Source organism: Lynx canadensis, chromosome X, assembly GCF_007474595.2.
Source record: "Lynx canadensis isolate LIC74 chromosome X, mLynCan4.pri.v2, whole genome shotgun sequence".
NCBI lineage: Eukaryota > Metazoa > Chordata > Mammalia > Carnivora > Felidae > Lynx > Lynx canadensis.
Genome location: NC_044321.2, coordinates 55,148,052 through 55,168,340, shown reverse-complemented (window position 1 = coordinate 55,168,340; position 20,289 = coordinate 55,148,052). Strand labels below are relative to the sequence as shown.

Genomic DNA, 20,289 nt, shown 5'->3' with positions numbered 1-20,289 from the left:
ACCATTAATTATATCCTGTCAACAACATTTTTAATTTCTCCCTGTCTTCTGCTTCCTTCCTCTGTCTATAAACATACTCAGATATTTCTCATTGTAAAAACCCTCCCTAGATCCAGCCACCACTTCAGGATTTTGTTCCTTTCTTTTGCCACCAAGCTAAAAACTGGTCATCTATACACACATCTGTATTTCCTCTACAAGGTCACCAATAACAGTCTAATGCCACTTATTCCTTTAAGTTATTCTCCTTTGCTAATAACTACTTCTTCTATCGGTTTTGCTGGGTATCCTCCCACTTCCAATAGTAGGTTATTCTGAAACTGTTACGTGAGGAAATAGGATATAAGATTACATGCATACTAATTAAAAGATGTATATAAAAAGCCTAGGAGGGAGAAATACTTCCAAATGATAAAATGTTCACTGTAAGAGGTTTGATTTTGTATATTTTTCTCTTTTTTCTACTTTCCAAATTCCTGTGATATGATTATATTACTTTTGTAATTAAAAGTAGTTTTTATCAGAAAAATAAAAAATGTATGGGTGCTATCCCCAATTCTATCCTTTGTCCTTTGTTCTCTCTTGCCTCTCTGCTCTCTTGGTGATGTCATTTATCTCCATGCATTCAATCATACCCTTAATGACAGTACTCTCATATCTATATCTTTAGTCCCTACTGATCTCTTGGATTTCCAGCCACCTGTTGGAAAGTACCATCTGGAGGTACTTGCTATTATTTCACATTCAAAACCACCTCTTCTGAGACATTAGTAAGAAACCTTAACATATCCATAATATTGGCCATTTCCTCATTCCCCAAAGCTAACAGTTAAGTCCTTTTCACCCTAGGCTAAACCACCATCCATTAACTGCAGCAACCTTCTAGTTGGCCTTTCCTCCACTTTCTTCTTTATCCTGCTCATGTACCAGTGTGTATGATCTGCTTAAAATATGAAGCACAGTATGGTACTTTCCACCTTAAAACTCTCTGATGATTTCCATCTTAATCAGAGTAAAATCCAAAGTCCTTACCATTGTCTATAGGCCACTACATGATCTTGACCTTAGCTACATCTCTGAGCTCATCTCCTCTCCTTGGTGATATCCTCTGCTTCAACTGTGTTCTTTCTGTCCCCCTTCCTCCCAGTTCTATACAATTTCTTTTGCTTCAGGGTATTGCACTTGCTGTTCCCTCTGCCTTGACTTGCCATTAATTTCCCGTACTTCTTTGCCTCTGTCTGTATGAGAGAGTATAGCTTCTTCCTTCTCATCCTTCAGTTCTCAGCCTCAATACCACCTCCTTGTACAGGCTTCCCTAGATTACTCTGTCAAAAGGAGGTCTATCCACTTTGTTCTCTATTACAGCACTCTGTCCATTTCTTTCAGAGCATGTCTCAAAATCTGTAATTTCAATGATTTTTTTGGTTTTTGGTTTTTGATTTATTTTCAGTCTCTTTCTCCGAACTGAAAGTTCTATGAGGGTGGATACCATTTTAAGGTTTTCTTTTATGTTTTATTTATTTTTTGTGAGAGAGAGAGAATGTGTATGCGTGCGCATGAGTGAAGGAGGGGCAGAGAGAGAGCGTGGGACAACAGAGGATCCAAAGCAGGCTTTGCACTGACAGGGTGGTAACAGTGAGCCTGATGTGGGGTTTGAATTCATGTATTAAGATCATGACCTGACCTGAAGTCAGATGCTCAACCGACTGAGCCACCTAGGCACCCTCATTTTAAATTTTTTCATTGTTGTATAACCCAGAGCCTGGAATAGTCCTTGACATGTAGTTTACTCTTAATAAATATATGCCAAATCATTGATTGAATGAATGACTTGTGATGATTATTATTTTTTTCCTGCATGTTTGCTAAGTATGTAAAATGTGCCAGACACTTTTACATAAATTGTATCATTTAAATCTTTTGGAGCTGTTTTAAGCAGAGATTTTTTATTTTTTTTTTAAATTTTTTTTTCAACGTTTATTTATTTTTGGGACAGAGAGAGACAGAGCATGAACGGGGGAGGGGCAGAGAGAGAGGGAGACACAGAATCGGAAACAGGCTCCAGGCTCTGAGCCATCAGCCCAGAGCCTGACGCGGGGCTCGAACTCACGGACCGCGAGATCGTGACCTGGCTGAAGTCGGACGCTTAACCGACTGCGCCACCCAGGCGCCCCAGCAGAGATTTTTTAAATTAAACTTTTAATTCTGAGACAATTGTAGATTCACATGCAATTGTAAAAATAATACAGAGAGATCCCATTTACCCTTTACTCAATTTCCCCTAATGGCATCATCTTGCAGAACTATACTACACTATTACAACCTTGATATTAATATCGATACACTCCACCAAATATATTCAGATATCCCAATTTTACTAGGACTCAGTTGTGTCTATTTACCTCTATGCAATTTTATCACATGTAGGTTCTTGTATCTGCCACCAAAGTCAAGATACAGAACAGTTCCATCACAGCAAGAATCTATCATCTTCCTCCTCTAAAACCACATACACCATCATTCTACGTGCACTCTCCCTCATCCCCTCATCCTGTTCCAAACTTCTGGCAACCATAATTCTTTTTTTTTTTTCAATAAAGTGTGCCATTTCTTTTTTTTTTAAAGTTTATTTATTTATTTTGAGAGAGAGAGAGAGACAGAGACAGAGATCATATGTGTGTGTGAGCAGGGGAGAGGCAGAGAGAGAGAGGGGGGGAGAGAGAGAATCCCAAGCAGACTCCATGCTGTCAGCACAGAGCCCAATGCAGGGTTCAATCCCATGAACTGTGAGATAATGACCTGAACTGAAATCAAGAGTTGGATGTTTAACTGACTGAGCCACCCAGGCACCCCATGACAACCATAATTCTGTTCTCTGCCTTTATAGTTTTGTCATTTTACAGAATACTATATAAACAAAATCAGACAGCATATAACTTTGTGAGGTTAGCTTTTCACTCAGGATAGTTACCTGGAGATTTGTTCAAGTTGTTGTGTGCATCAACAGTTCATTTCCTTTTATTTCTGAGTTGTATTCCATTTTGTAATATATAAAAATATTAAATCTTGTTGTACACTTAAAACTGATACAATGTTATGTGTCAATTACAATCAATTATTTAAAAAAAACCTGTACACCAGTGTTCATAGCAGCTTTATTCATAACAGTCAAAACCTGGAAATGACTTAGATAGCTTTCATCAACCCAGATAGCATTCAAGTGAATTATTAAACAAATTGTGGTAATCCACACCATTGAATAAGTTAATTTTGTATAAGATGTTTGTGATGTATTTTGAGTTAATTTTATATAGCTGTGAGGTTTAGCTAGAGGTTCATTTTTCTGTCTGGATGTTCATGGTTCCCACACCATTTTGTTGAAAAGTCTGTGCTTCCTGAGTTGAATTGGTTTTCCACTTTAGTCAAAATTTGGTTGGGCGTATTCATGTGGTTCTCTATTCATTTCGGTTGATCTATGTGTCTATCTTTTTTCCAATATCATACTGTTTTCATTACTGTGACTATATAGTAGGCTTTAATATTGGGTATAATGATTCTTCCCACCTTATTCTTTTTCTAGATGGCTTTAGTTAATCTAGGTCCTTTGCTTTTACATATAAATTTTAGAATAAGTTTGCCTGTGTCTAGAAAAACTTTTGCTGGGATCATTTAATTTAGTAGCTTTGTTAAGGTATAATTGCCATACAATAAAACTTCATATATTTAAAGTATACAATTTAGCATCTATATCCATAGAAAAAGACTGAAAGTATAACCATGACAATAGCAAATGTATAGATGATTTCTGTTTTCTTCTTTATACTTTTCTCTAATTTTTTCACATTTTCTAAAATGTGTATTTCATTTACAATTTAATACAATTTTTAGATATTAAAATAAATAAATAAAGTATACCATTTAATACGGTTTGACATATGTACACACCACCACAATTAAGATATGGAGCATATTCATCATCCTCCAAAGTTTATTCATGCCCCTTTGTAATCCTTCCCCATTCAGCCTTGTCTCAAGGCAACTACTGATCTGATTTCATCATTATACATTAGTTTTCATTTCTAAGAGTTTTACATAAATTAAATCATATGGAATAATTTATTCCTTTTTGATGCCAAGTGATGTTCTATTGTATGTGCATCTCACAGTTTGTTTATTCATTCCCCAATTGAAAGGACATTTTAGTTGTTTCCAATTTTGGGCCAGTACAAATAAAACTGCTATGAGCATTCATGTACAACTATATATTTTGACACATACTTTCACTTTTTTTGGTAAAAATCTAAGAATAGTATGGCTAGATCATATGGCAAATGTATGTTTAACATTTAAAAAAACCTGACAGACTGCTTTACAAAATGGTTGTACCATTTACATTCCCATCAGCAATGTATGAGAGTTCCAGTTCCTCCACATCCTTGCCAACTCCTGGTATCATAAAAAGTTTACTTTTAGCCATTCTAATAGTCTGTATCTCACTGCATATTTTATTTACATTTCCCCAATGTCTAATGATGTTTGAGCATCTTTTCATATGTTGCTTGCCATCCGTATATCTTCTTTTTTTTAATTTTTAATGTTTATTCATTTTTGAAAGACAGAGAGAGACAGAGCACAAGCAAGGGTGGGGTAGAGACAGAGGGGCGGACACAGAATCTGAAGCAGGCTCCAGGCTCTGAGCTGTCAACACAGAGCCAGATGTGGGGCTTGAACTCACAAACCGTGAGATCATGACCTGAGCTGAAGCCGGACACTTAACCAACTGATCCACCCAGGCGCCCAATCCATCCATATATCTTCTTTGGTGAAATGTCTGTTCATATATTTTGCCCAGTTTTTTAATTGTGTTGCTTGTTTTCTTAGTGATAAATTTCAACAGTTATTCATATATTTTGGGTACAAGTCCTTTATCAGATACATTCTTTGCACATACATTCACTCATTCTTTGGACTATCTTTCTATTTTCTTCACCCTGTCTTTTGAAGAACAGAAATTCCTCAGGACACCTTGGTGGCTCAGTCAGTTAAGCAACTGACTTCAGCTCACATCACAATGTCACGGTTCATGGGTTTGAACCCCACATCAGGCTCTGTGCTGATAGCTCAGAGCCTGGAGCCTGCTTCAGATTCTGTGTCTCCCTCTCTCTGCCCCTCCCCTTCTCATGGTCTGTGTCTCTCTGTGTCTCAAAAATAAAAACATTAAAAAAAATGAAGAACATAAGTTCCTCATTTTTATGAAGTCCAATTTATCAGTTTTTTATGGATTATGTTTTGGTGTCATATCTAAGAAATATTGCCCATCCCAAGTTCAAAGAGGTTTTTCCTGTTTTCTTTTTTTTTTAATTAATTTATTTATTTTGAGAGAGAGAGAGAGAAAGTGTGCACATGAGCAAGGGAAGGACAGAGAGAGAGGAAAGAGAGACAATCCCAAGCAGGCTCCACACTTGTCAGCCCGGGGCCCAATGCAGGGCTCGAAATCACTAATGGCAAGATCATGACCAGAGCTGAAACCAAGAATCAGATGCTTAACTGACTGAGCCACCCAGGTGCCCCTTTCCTGTTTTCTTGTAGAAGTTTTATAGTTAGGTTTATGATCTATCTAGAAACATTATGTTTAGGTCTATAATCCATTTTGAGTTAATTTTTTCTTATGTTCAAGGTATGGATAGAAGTTCTTACTTTTTTATCATATAGATATCCATCCAATCGTTCTAACATCATTTATTGAAAACATGATTCCCTCTCCACTGAATTGCCTACTCACCTTTGTAAAAAAATCAGTTGTCTATATATGTGTAAGTCTATAATCTAGACTTTTAATTTTGTTCCATTAATCTATTTATCTATTTTGCACCAATATCACACTGTCTATTTTACCAAAGCTTAAAAGAAGTCTTGAAATCAGGTAATATTAGTCCTCTAACTTTGTTCTTCTTCAAAATTTTTTTAGTTATTCTATGTCCTTTGCATTACCATATGAAGTTTAGAATCAGTTTATTAATTTTTACAAGAGCCTGAAAGAATTTTGCTTGGGATTGCAGTTGAATCTATAGATCACTTTAGGGAGAGTCAACACCTTAAGGATGCTGAGTGTTCTGTCCTATAAACATGATATATCTTTCCAATTATTTTGGTCTTCTTGTATTCTCCCAACAATATTCTGTAGTTTTCAATGCTCAGATTTTTTATATCTTTTGTCAGGTTCATCCCTAAGTAATTTGGATTAGTTATTGGATTACTTATCACTAAGTATTTGGTGTCACTGTAAATAGTATTCTTTTCTTAATTTTGATTATCAATTTTCCATTGATAGTATACAGAAACAATTTTATGTACTGATCTTATATTCTGCAATATTATAAATGCACTTCATGGTTTAAAAATAATGTCTGAAAATTCCATCAGATTTTCTACATAGACATTATATCTGTGAATAAAAGTAATTTTAGTTTTTCCTTTCCAATTTGATGTCTTTTATTTCTTTGTCCTGCCTGATTGTACTAGCTAGAATGTCTAATACAATGTTGAATAGAAGGGTAAAAGTGGACATTCCTTTTCCTATTTGTGATCTTTCACCAATAAATATGATACTAGCTGTAAGGCTTATTTATTTTTATAGGTGCTTTTCATCAGAATGAGGAAAGTTCCCTTCTCTTTTTGCTTTGCTGAGAATTTATATCAGAAATGGATACTGAATTTTGTCAAGTGTTTTCTCTGTGTTTGTTAAGATGCTCATGTGGTTTATAGTTTTTAGTTTGGTAGTATAGTCAATTACATTCACTGATTTTAAGGGTTAAACCATCTCTGCATTCCTGGGATAAACCCCACTTCATCATGATTTATTAATATCTTTTATATGTATTTTTTGATTCAATTTGATGAAATTTTATTTAGAAAACTTTTGTATCAAGATAGAGCTGGCCTTGTAGGAAATATTTTATCAGTTGTTACGAGTTGGGGAATACTTCCTCCTCTTCAAATTTCTGGAGCAGCTAATGTAGAATTGGTACTGTTTCTTCTTGAAATTTTTGGTAGAATTCACCAATGAAGTCATTTGGTCCTGGCATTTTTGTGTGTGAGTTGGAAGGTTTTTTACTTTTTGCTTATTTTTTAGAAACTTTTCTTTTTTTTTTATTAATTTAAAAAAAAATTTCTTTTGGGGCGCCTGGGTGGCGCAGTCGGTTAGGCGTCCGACTTCAGCCAGGTCACGATCTCGCGCTCCGTGAGTTCGAGCCCCGCGTCAGGCTCTGGGCTGATGGCTCAGAGCCTGGAGCCTGTTCCGATTCTGTGTCTCCCTCTCTCTCTGCCCCTCCCCCGTTCATGCTCTGTCTCTCTCTGTCCCAAAAATAAATAAAAACGTTAAAAAAAAAATTTATAAAAAAAATTTTTTCTTTTGTGGGAAGTTTTAAACTACAAATTAAATTTATTTAGGTTATGTAACTTTCCTTATATGAGATTTAGTAGGTTGGTTTTTTTTCAAAGAATTTGTCCATTTTATCTAAATTGTCAAATTTATGGGCATATAGTTGTTCATAATATTCTATTATCATTTTAATATTTTGTGGAAGTTTAATGATATCCATCTCTCGTTTTTGTTATTAGTAATGCATGTCTTCTCTCTGTTTTCTTGGTTAGTCTGGCTAGAGCTGTATCAATTTTATTGATGATTATTTCTTTTTCTTTGGTTTATTTTGGTTTTAATTTGTTCTTCTTTTTTTAGTTTCTTAAGGTTAAACATGAAGTCGTTGACTTTAGACCTTTTGTTCTTTTCTAATACAGTTACTTTAGTACCACAAATTTCTTCCTTTTCCCTACTTTAGCAGCATTCCACAAATTTTGGTATGTTCTGTTTTCATTTTCATTAAGATTAAAATATGTTTTATCCTTTATTTTTGGCTCCATCTCACAAACAGAACAGAACCATGAGATCATGGCCTGAGCTGAAATCAAGAGTCACTCTCTCAGCTGACTGAGCCACCCAGGGGCCCTCCCCATCATCTATTTAACCTATACTCCCACCCACCTTCCCCCTGGTAACCATCAGATTGTTCTCTATAATTAAGAGTATGTTTCTTGGTTTATCTGTTTCTCTCTCTCTCTTTTTTCTCCTTTGCTCCTTTGTTTTGTTTCTTAAATTCCACATGACTCGTGGTTTTTTTTTTTATAAAGGTATTATTTTGTTTTCAAATATTTGGCAATTTTCCAGGCATCTTTTTGTTATTGATTTCTAATTTAACTCCACTGTAGTGAGACTACATACTTTGCATGAATTGAATCTTTTTAATTTTCTCAAATTTTCCTTTATTGCCTTAAATATGGTATGTTTGATGAATGTTCCATGTATATTTGAAAAGAATGAGTTTTTTCTGTCATCTGGTGGAGTGTTCCATAAATACCAATTAGGTCAAATTGGTTGACAGTGCTGTGCAAATCTTCTATATCCTAACTGATTTTCTAATGTCCAAGTATTGTGAGGGGGTATTGAAATCTCTAATCAAGATCATGGATTTGTCTATTTCTCCTTGTAGTGCTATCAGGTTTTGCTCCATGTATTTTGAAGCTCTTTTATTAGATACATAAATGTTTAGGAATGTTATTTATTCCTGATGAGTTGAATCTTTTGTAACTATGAAATGACCTTCCTACTGCTAGTAATATCTTTTTCTCTGAAATCTGCATTCTCTTATATTAAGAGCCACACCAGATTCCTTTTGACAGGGGTTACCATGATATTTTTTTCCCATTCTTTTGCTTTTAACCTGTTTGTAGCTTTATATTTAAAGTATGTTTCAGGGTGCCTCAGTTTCTCAGTCAGCTGAGCATCTGACTCTTGATTTCAGTTCTTGTCATGATCCCATGGTCATGAAATCAAGCCCTACATTGGGCCCCACACTAAGCATGGAGTCTGATTAAGATTCTCTCTTTCTCTTCCTCTGACCTTCTCCCTGACCTATGCATGCTCTCTATCTCTCTCTCAAATAGAAATAGAAATAGAAATAGAAATAGAAATAGAAATAAAAAACAAAATATGTTTCTTATAGGCAGCAAATATAGCTGGGTATTGGTTTTTTATGTAATTTAACAATTTCTACCTTTTCACTGAGATATTGAGGCCATTTTCATTTAATATAATTTTATATGTGTTTAGGTTTAAATCTATCATCTTGCTATTTGTTTTCTATTTGTTCTATCTGTATTTTGTTTCCCTTTTCTTCCTTTTCTGCCTTCTTTTGGATTATTTAAATAATTTTTATTATTACACTTTGTCTTCTTTTTTGGATTATTGGCTATAACTTTTTGTTTTGCTATTTTAATGGGTGCTGATTCTTCAGACATTATAAGCATAATAAAGAAATACTACAAACAACTTTATGTCCATAAATTTGACACCTTAGATGAAATGGATCAATTCCTTTACAGTACAAATGATCAAAACTCACTCAAAAAGAAATAGATAATCCAAATTATCTAATATCTGTTAAGGAAATTTAATTTGCAGTTTAAAAGCTTCCAGGTGCAGATGGTTTCTCTCACAAATTCTACTAAACATTTGAGAAAGAAATAATATCATCATACACAATCTCTTCCAAAAAATAAAAGAGGAAGGGGAATTTCCCAACTCATAATATCAGATATGAGACCAGTGTTACCCTAATACCAAAGCCAAGCAAAGACACTACATGGAAAGAAAACTACAGACCAGTGTTCTTCATGAACATAAAATGAGACCAGTCAGCATAGCTGTCATTTTTCCAAATTCAATTATGTAAGTGCATAATAGGTGGAGAGTTGGATTTAACTAGACTTGAGGCTTGCTCATTTGAACAGAAGTGAGAGAGGGGCAAAGGAGTGCGAGTACATGTAGAGCCAGTAATGTAATGATTGACCACAGAATTTATGCTGGGTAGGGCAGGCAATGAGGACATGAAGGGGAGTGAAAGTAGTAGATTCAATGAGTGGGGATGAATTATTGTTAGAATGTGGGAATGATAAGGAATGTAGAAAGAAGAAGGTGATAGTTGAAGAATGAGGTGCTTGAAATTGAGACAAGAGAGGAATAGTTTTGTTTTGTTTTTAGTAATTGTAAGTCAACGGTTTGGCCATGTGGGTTAGTGGGTAAATAGATATAGTAGGGTGAAGATATTTAGGGGAGAAGAAGCCAAGGAACTGAGAGGCCAGATTATCAAAAAGATCATCTATTTGGATACTGAAATAACCAAGAATTAAGAATATTGTTGGGATGCCTGGGTGGCTCAGTCAGATGAGCATCCAATTTCTGCTCAGGTCATGATCTCGTGGTTCGTGAGTTCAAGTCCCATGTCAGGCCTGTGCTGACAGCTCAGAGACTGGAGCCTGCTTCAGATTCTGTGTCTCCTTCTCTCTCTCTCTGCCCCTCTCTTGCTCATGCTCTGTCTGTCTCTTTCTCAAAAATAAACATTAAAAAATGTTTTTTTTAAAAAAGACAAGAATAGTGTTACAGGGAGTAACAGTGAATCAGGTGCTAAAATCTTCAAGGAATAAGTGTGAACAATTCAGGAATCAGTGATTATTGAGGACAGATAGTGAATGGCCTAATCTGGGGACATGAGGTTCAAAACTGGGGGCTGTTACTAAAGAAAGAGGAGAATGTCCTGGAAGTGACAATGAGGAGGATACCTTTTCCACCTTCAGGCCTTGTGGTACTAAATGCGTGGGAGAGAAGACAGCACCATATAAGAGGGTTTCAGGCACACTAAGCACCTTAGAGGAGAGTTTGATTTCAGTTAAACAAGATGAAGGGAATATACAAAGAAGCAGTTGCAGATATAGGGGGATTTAGTGATGATTGTCCACCAATTTCATAAAGCATAGTGGAAGATTTCAGAAGTTGGAGAGGAGGGAGATTGAGTTATAAATGATATGCAGAGCTGTCTGACTACACTCAAATTGAAGGATGGCTTGAGAGTCTTAAGGGTGACTTAGGATGACTGACATCAGAAAGCCCCCCCCCCCCAGCTTATATCTTGCTTGGCCTCTATCCCTAGGTTACAGGGAAACTGGATCATGTTATGATTCTCCAACCGTGAGTTTCTTCTTCAACCCAGATTAACCCCTGGAATTTAGAAACCTCCACCCAAATTTCTGTGATTATTACCACTATGCAAATACTCCTATTCTGGTCCCCAGACTCCAAATTGGCTCTCAAAACCAGTGCAAATAAGGCTTGAATTAGCCCCATTCCCTTGGACCCTATGATTTGGACGTTTGGTCATGGCCTTATTCAGGTTGAGCTCTATACACCAGAGGTTTCCTTCTCCTCATCACTGCCTGCCAGTCTGTTTTATCCTCCTGCTAACCCACCATCAAGGTCCCTTTTGCTGTGCCTGTGCCGATGCCTGTTGCTGTGGTTATGACACTGACCTCCAGAACTTTTTCTAGCTAGCTTGCTCATTGCCTGATGATCAAAGCCAAATGAAAACAAAGATGATGGAGGCAGCAATGCCTGATTCAGCAGCTCCTCTCTAGTGAAATATTCCTTCCAATCAGGAAGAGGTTGCTCTGGCAACCAGACTTCTCATTTCTAACTTACTCTAATCCCTCTCTTATCAATTCTTATTACAATTGAATGAGTTTTCTTTCATGAGGCAACTTTCTCAACCATTTCTACAATTGACTTTTTGGCACCAATTAGCTTTTTCTTAAAGGAAACAAATTCTTTCTCTTTCTGAATGCTTTCTGGTAATTATTTCAGCACTTATTATATGTAAGGCAGTGTACTGGAACTTGGTGGTAGATATAAAAATAGAAATATATGATGTATGAGAAAGAGCACTTATATTTGGAGTCAGAATACCTGGTATTGTCAAATAACTTTTTTTTAGTTTATTTATTTACATTGAGTGAGAAAGTGCACATGTGGGGGAGGGACAGAGAGAGAGAGAGAATCCCAAGCAGATGCCGCACCTACAGCACAGAGCCTGATGAGGGGCTGGAACTCATGAACCGTGAGATGGTGAACTAAGCTTAAGTCAAATGCCCAAACGACTGAGCCACCCAGGTTCCCCATGTCAAATAACTTTTAAAGTTTATAGAAGTCATGGAGGGGCACCTGGATGGCTCAGTCAGTTAAGCATCCGACTTTGGTTCAGATCATGATCTCACGGTTTGTGAGTTCAAGCCCTGGGTCGGGCTCTGTGCTGACAGTTTAGAGCCTGGAGCCTGCTTCGGATTCTGTATCTCATTCTCTCTCTGCCCCTCCCCCACGTGTGCTCTGTCTCTCTCTCTCTCTCTGTCTCTCAAAAATAAATAAATGTAAAAAAATTAAAATTTATGGAAGTCATGGAAACACATGACCAAAAACAAAAAGAACACAGAAGAATATAAGTGAAAAACAGAAGTGCTCATCTCTCAATTTCATTGCTCACATATAATATTTTTTGTGTGTTCCAGTGATTTTCAGTATATATATAAGCATATATGTTTTTTTGTTTTATTTTTTGAATGGGATAATGACAGTACCTATCATCCTATTTGACTTTTTGCTTTCCATAGTGCTTTGATTACTACAGCTCTGTAATATAATTTGAAGTCTGGAATTGTGATGCCTCCAACTTTGCTTTTCTTTTTCAAGATTGTTTTGGTTAGTTGAGGTCTTTTGTGGTTCCATACAAATTTTAGGATTGTTCTAGTTCTGTGAAAAATACTGTTGGTATTTTGATAGGGATTCCATTAAAAGTGTAGATTGCTTTGTGTAGTATAGATATTTTAAAAATATTTGTTCTTCCAATCCATAAGCATGGAATGCCTTTCATTTCTTTGTGTTGTCTTAAATTTCTTTCATAGATTTTTTACACTTTTCAGAGTACAATTTTCTCACCCCTGGTTAGATTTATTCCTAAGTATCTTACTATTATTATAATTGTAAATGTTTTCTTTAGTTTCTCTTTCTGCTGCTTCATCATTGGTATATAGAAGTGCAACAGATTTCTGTGCATTGATTTTGCATCCTGTGACTTTACTGAATTTGTTTATCAGTTCTGTCAGTTTATTGGTGGAGTCTTTCAGGTTTTCTATATATAGTATCATGTCATCTGCAAATAGTGAAAGCTTTACTTTTTCATTGCTGATTTGGATGCCTTTTATTTCTTTTTGTTGTCTGATTGCTGTGGCTAAGACTTTCAGTATTATATTAAATAAAAGTGGTGAGAGTGGACATCTCTGTCTTGTTCCTGACTGTACAGGAAAAGCTCTCAGTTGTTTCCCATTGAGGATGATATTAGGGGTGGGTTTTTCATAGATGGCCTTTATTATGTTGAGGTATGTTCCCTCTAAGCCCGCTTTTTTGTGGGTTTTTATCATGAATGGATGTTGTACTTTGTCAAGTGCTTTTCCTGTGTATGTTGAAATGAACATATGGTTCTTTTCCTTTCTGTTATCGATGTGATGTGTCATGTTGATTGATTACCAAATATTGAATCACCCTTGTAACACAGGAATAATTCCACTTAATTGTGGTGAATGATTTTTTGTAATGTATTGTTGGATATTTTTTGCCAGGATTTTGTTGAGGATTTTGCATCTATGTTCATCAGAGATGTGGGCCTGGAGTTGTCTTTTTTAATGGTGTTTTTATCTGATTTTGGTATCAGTGTAATGATGGCCTCATAGAATGAATTTGTAAGTTTTCCTTCCTTTTCTGTGTTTTGGAATAGTTTGAAAAGAATAGGTATCAACTCTTCTTTAAGTGTTTGGTAGAATTCTCTCCTGGTCATAGACTTTTGTTTGATGGGAGTTTTTTTTTTTTTTAATTATTATCACTGATTCAATTTTTTTTTTTTTGCTGATTATTGGTCTGTTCAAGTTTTCTTTTTCTTCCTGTTTGACTTTTGGTTGTTTATATGTTTCTAGAAATTTATCCATTTCTTTCAGGTTGTCCAATTTGTAGGCGGATAGTTTTTCATAATATTCTCTCATAATTGTTTGTATTTCTGTGGTGTTGGTTGTTATTTCTTTCTTCTCATTTGTAATTTTATTTATTTATTTAGGTCCTTTCTCTTTTCTTTTTGGTGAGTCTAGCTAGAGGTTTATCAATATTATTAATTTTTTTCAGTGAACCAGCTCCTGGTCTCATTGATCTGTTCTACTTTTTGGTTGCTGTTATTTGTTTTTAGTTTCTATATCATTTATTTTTGCTCTAATCTGTATTATTTCCTTCCTTCTGCTGGCTTTAGGTTTCATCTGTCATTCTTTTTCTAGCTCTTTTAGGTGTAAGGTTAAGTTATTTGTTTGAGATTTTTCTTGCTTCTTGAGGTAAGCCTGTATTACTACATAGTTCCCTCTTAGGACCACTTTTGCTGTATCCCAAAGGTTTTGGACTATTGTGTTTTCATTTTCATTTGTTTCCATGTACTTTTAAATTCTTCTTTGATTTCCTGGTTGACCCATTCATTGTTTAGTAGCATGTCATTTAACCTGTGTGTATTTGTGGTCTTTCCAATTTTTTTCTTGTGGTTGGTGTCTAGTTTCTTAGTGTTGTGGTCAGAAAAGGTGTATGGTATGATTTCAATCTTTTTGTATTTGTTCAGGCCTGTTTTGTGACTTAATATGTGATCTACCCTGGAGAATGTTCTGTGTGCCCCTGGAAAGAATGTGTATTCTTCTCTTTTAGGATTGAATGTTCTGAATATATCTGTTAAGTCTATCTGTTCCAGTGTGTCATTCAAAGCCATTGTTTCCTTATTTATTTTCTGTTTAGATGATCTGTCCACTGTTATGAGTGTGGTGTTAAAGTCCCCTACTATTATTATATCATTATAGTATGATATAGTAATAGTTCCTTTATGTTTGCTATTAATTGTTTTACATACTTGGGTATTTCATGTTGGGTGCATAAATATTTACAATTGTTATATGTTCTTGTTGGACTGTCCCTTTTATTATTATATAGTGTCCTTCTTTGTCTCTTGTTATAATCTTTGTTTTGAAGTCTATTTTGTCGGATATAAGTATGTCTAAACCAGGTTTCTTTTGAGATCTATTTGCATGATAAATGTTTCTCCGGCCCCTCACTTTCAATCTTCAGGTGTCTTTAGGTCTAAAGTGAATCTCTTGTAGACAGCATATAGATAGGTATTGTGTTCTTTTTTAATACATTCTGACACCCTATGCCTTTTGATTGGAGCATTTAAATCATTTAAATTCAAAATAATTATTGATAGATATGTACTTAGGGCCATCTCATTACTTGTTTTATTTCTGGAGATTTTCTCTGATCTGTTCTTGCCTTTGTTACTTTTGGTCTCTCCTTTGTACTCAAAGAGTCCCCTATAATGTTTCTTGCAGGGCTGGTTTACTGGTCATAAACTTCTTTTGATTTTGTTTGTCTGGGAAACTCTTTATCACTCCTTGTATTCTGAATGATAGACTTGCTGGATAGAATATTCTTGGATGCAGATTTTTCCCATTCAGCACTTTGAGTATATCATGCCACTCCGTCCTGGCTTGGAAAGTTTCTGCTGAACAATCCCCTGCTAGTCTTATGGGGTTTCCCTTGTATGTTCTGTCTTCTTTTTCTTGCTCCTTTTAAGTAGTTTTCCTTATCACTATATTTTGCTAATTTAATTACAATATGTCTTGGTGTGGATCTGCTTTTGTTGATTTTGATGGGAGTTCTCTGTGCTTCTTGTATCTGGATGTCTCTTTCCTTCCCCAAATTAGGGAAGTTTTCAGCTATTATATCTTTGAATAAATTTTGTGGATCCTTTCACTCTTCTTCTTCTTCTTCTTCTTCTTCTTCTTCGAGTCTTACAATACAAATGTTTGATGAAATCACTGATTTCCTGAAGTCTATTCTTGTGTTGCTTAAATCTTCTTTCTCTCTTTTGTTCACCTTGATTACTTTCCATTATTTTGTCTTCTAGGTCATTTATTCATTCCTCTGCTTCTTCCAGCTTGCTGTTAATTCCAGCAAGCCAGTTTCTCATTTCCTTTATTGAGCCCTATATCTCTGCTGTGTTATTCCTCATCTCTGAATGAAGGGTCTCACTCATGTCTTCCATTCTTTTCAAGTCCAGTGAGTATTAATATGATCATTGCTTTAAATTCTCCCTCCAACATATTACTTATATCCTTCCACTTAGATCTCTGGCCATGGCCTTGTCCTGTTCTTTCATTTGGGATCATTTTCTCTGTCTTCTCATTCTGTCTAAGTCTCTGTCCCTGTTTCTGTGTTTTAGGAACATCACCTATATCTCATGTACTTGAGTGTTAAGGCTTTATGAAGAACAGGTCCTGTTGTGCCCTGCCATGTAGTGTCTCCTTTTCTCCAGGGCCTGGTGCTTCTAAGAGTGTTCCAACGTGTGCTGCATGCGCTCTGGTATTTGGTTGTGACTGCTTTAATCTTCAGGCCAGTTGTCTACAGAGGCTCTCTTTGCCTGTTGTGTGCAGTTTTTGGTCCCTGGACTGAATGTGGTGCATTTTAACTAGGTTTTTTGTGGTCTGTTTGTGAAATGAGACCTGTTGTTATTGCCACCAGAACCAAGGCTCCATAAAACTCCCATGTTAGGGGACCAGTGTGATCAGGACCTTGGGCCAGTCTTCTGGGGGAGGGAGCCTGTCATGCTGGGACTGAAGCAAGTGTGACTGGAAGGGCACTTCCACTGGAGTGTGGGAGTGAGTGTGTCTTCTTGTAAGCAAGTTAGGTAGCAGGTGTCAGTGCTGTACTCGTTCCCGGAGGTGGCTCTGTGCTTATGTTGTGGGGTATGGGGCGGGGGGAATGGTGCCTGCCAGTCTCATTATTCCCAAAGGGGTCTCTCCCTGAACACTGTCTCTCTGGGATGCACTGTGAAATGAGCAAATAACCTCCCCACTGTGTGCCCCAGGCTCTCTTCAGATCTCTGTTTCCACACTCTATGTCTGCAGTTGCTTATCTTTCTTCTTTCCAAGAGTAGGGCAATGCCCTACAGGCTCTTTCCCAGCCAAGCTCTCTGACCTTTAAAACTCCAGGCTTTAAGCCTCACTGGTTTCCAGAAGTCATGGAATTTGGCCCCTCTCATTTTCCAAGCAAATTGTTATGGAGATTAGTATTGCCCATGCACTCTCTTATGTGCCACTCTGTCTCTTGTCCTTCTGCACAACTGTGACTCCCTCCCCACCACAGTGGCCATCATCCCTTTCTCTCTCAATGTGCATCTCCATATTCCTAACATCTTTGATGTGGCCTCTTCTCTACCTTTCATTGTGGAGGTTTTTTTTCCAGTCTTCAGGACAATTTCTGGGGTATTTATGATGGTTTGCTAATTATCTAGTTGTATTCATGGAATGAGGCAAGCCTAGGGTCCTCCTACTCTACTGTCATCTTCAAACTCTCTGGCAGCAGGCTAATTCTGAACTTCAGCCACCAGTGAGAAGTTCCTTATATGTTTTCAGGCTTGGCAGGTGGTGGGTGAGGCTGACAATGAAGGCTAAAGAGCTTCAGTTCCTACAAATGGGCAATTCTCTAGCAGGCAGAGACCAACAGCTAGAGCTCCATATCTCCTTCAATCAGATCTTAGTTCAAATATTACCTCTTCAGAAAGACCTCCTTTGACCACCGTAGCTAAAATGTCCCTTAACACTCACCAGTGACTCACCAAGTCATTCTTTATTCCATTACTCTGTTTTATTCTTCATTATTTGAAAATATGTGAGGTATTTGTCTATGGGATCGGTTTCTATGTCCCTCCACTAGAATATAAGCTCCACAAAAGCAAGGACTTTGCCTCATTTATCACTATTTTTGACCCCTAGAACAGTGCTCAACACATAATAGGTGTTCCATAAATATATTTTGAAGCCCAAGCTGAAGTAACAAGTCCAGGAAAGAGTTAAGTGTAAAGAACCACTTCCCATCTTTCCTCAGAGGAAAAAGAAAAGCCCAAGTTTAATTTAGACAGTGACTAAACAATTGAGTTTATTGACAAAGGTACAAATTTATTCTTGTATTTCTATCTCTTTCAATTTCACTCTAGCCAGTACATAATTTTCTCTTATGTATTGCTTACAGTGAACAGACATTTTCTATCTTAACAGGTTCTTTTGAACCAGAACAATTGCCAAAGGAGCTAAAGTGCTAATCTATGATTACCTCTACCTGTTCAAGAAGAAAGTGTTGTCTTCTATCTATAGTCAAATCTGTAGACTATACATTAGCATAATCCTAAAGACAATGTTTCTGAAGGGATGTCTAAGGACCTCCAACATCTGAATCACTTATCAAAAATGCATATTTCTGGGTGTCATTCTGGAACCATCAAATCATACTTGGAGGGAGAATCAAAAATCTGCATTTTTTAAAAGTTCATTTATTTATTTTGGGAGAGAGAGAGAGAGTAGGAGTAGGGAAAAAGAGAATTACAAAAGAAGGAGTGGGGAAAAAGAGAGGGAAAAAGAGAATTACAAGCAGGCTCTGCACTTTTAGTGTGAAGCCCGATGCAAGGCTTGAACTCAGGAACCATATCATGACCTGAGCTGAAATCAAGAGTTGGACACTTAACCTACTGACCTACCCAGAAGCCCCAAGAATATGTATTGTAAACAGGCTCTCCTGATGATTCTTGTCAAGAACTGTGAGATTTTACTCTACTTGTAAATTAAGAAGTTAGCCTGTCATGATTTCATGGATGCTGACAGAAGACATGAAATTCCTGGGTCAGAGACAGGAGATGATGATGATGATGATGATGATATTATTACTCAGAATTATCAGTAACCAGAGTAGCAACATGTGTGTCAGTTTCCCATGCTTTAATTTCGCAGGATGACATGAGGAGGGCCAAGTGATGCAAGGACATGCAGTGGGTTGTATAACAAAAGAAGAAGACCCAGCTTAGGGAACCTAAATTTTTTTTATAATGGGCAATAAGTATGCCTGATCTTTTCTGTAGAAGGAGAGATTATCTTTAGCATATGCGACAGAAATAAATTTGTCTTTTGTTCTGGAGGGGGATGCAATCTATATTCCCAGGCTGTTCACTGTATAAATACCCTTGAAAAGATAGTCTAGAGTACAGTCAATGCCTCTACTCACAAGACATGCAAAGATTTATGGAGAACTATTTCCTAAGAATTCTAATGGCCACTCAAGTTTGGGAATCATTGCCCCAGAATGACTCAGCCATATCTACAGAGCTACCTTCATATGCCCAAGCCTGTTAGGTCTTGGCAAATATTCTACCCTTCTCTGCTCCTCTCAGCTTGACCCAGCCTCTCTCCTCTAGCCATGTTTCTGTAAGTCATGCTATTCTCTTCAAGGTAATCTTTTGCTCTGGAAAATAAACTCACAAGCTTGCTCTGAGGCAACAGGGGCTCCCACTAAAGGATTTGTTTGAAGAAGTAGGAAAGTACCTGGAAGGAAAACACATAACAGTGAAAAAAGAGTACAAACATTTGTTAAGAAAACAGCTATTTATTGAGTATATACTGTGTCCTAGAACTGTGCTGGGCACTGGGGATATCAAGATTCATTCATGACTCTGCGGTGGCCACTGCGTAAACCAGGCTTCACTGCTAGCAAGCCTTGCTCTGCTTCTTCTGCAACCATATCTGACAAATCCGATATGGCTGAGATTGAGTAATTTGATAAGTCAAAATTGAAACACAGGAAAAATTTCATTGCCTTCAAAAGAAACGACTGAACGAGAGAAGCAATCAGTCAAATCCTATTGAGATGTGTGCCACCAATATGCGCTGTACATTCCACAGGTATGGCCTTCTTATTATTTTATTTTATTTTATTTTTTTAACTGTTTAACTTTGTAAGATGCAAAGAGGTTGGATTAAGTTTAAATGACCGTGCTGCCCCTTTTCACACCAAAGAATCAAGAACTACTGACAATGAAGGCTGCTCCTGCCTCTCCCATCTGCCTGTCTGGCTGGCAGGGAAAGAAAAGAACTTGCATGTTGGTGAAGGAAGAAGCTGGGTGGGACAGCAGTAAATCTGGACTAGAAACCAAGCTGGTCCAAGGTATCCTGAAGCTTGCAAAATGCAGTTTAATTAGAGTGCCATTTTTTTTTGTTCGAATGATTTTAATTATTAGAATGCACAATTTTTAAAATATGCAAATAAAAAGTTTTAAAACCTGAAAAAAATATTCATTCATTCAACACATATTTTGGGAGTGCCTATTATGTGCCAGGTGCAAGTTAGAATAAACTTTACAGAAATAAAAATACTGTCATCCCCCTCAAGAAAGTTAATAAAGGAGACAGCTCTGTAAAAAATAATGGTGCAATGGTGTGATAAGTGCTACAATA

At 36.7% G+C, this 20,289-nt stretch overlaps 1 pseudogene; it reads left to right on the top strand.

Annotated features, from left to right (window-relative positions):
* Positions 1 to 19,502: 19,502 nt before the first annotated feature.
* On the top strand, positions 19,503 to 19,701 carry LOC115506789 (annotated as a pseudogene).
* The last annotated feature ends 588 nt before the right edge of the window (positions 19,702 to 20,289 follow it).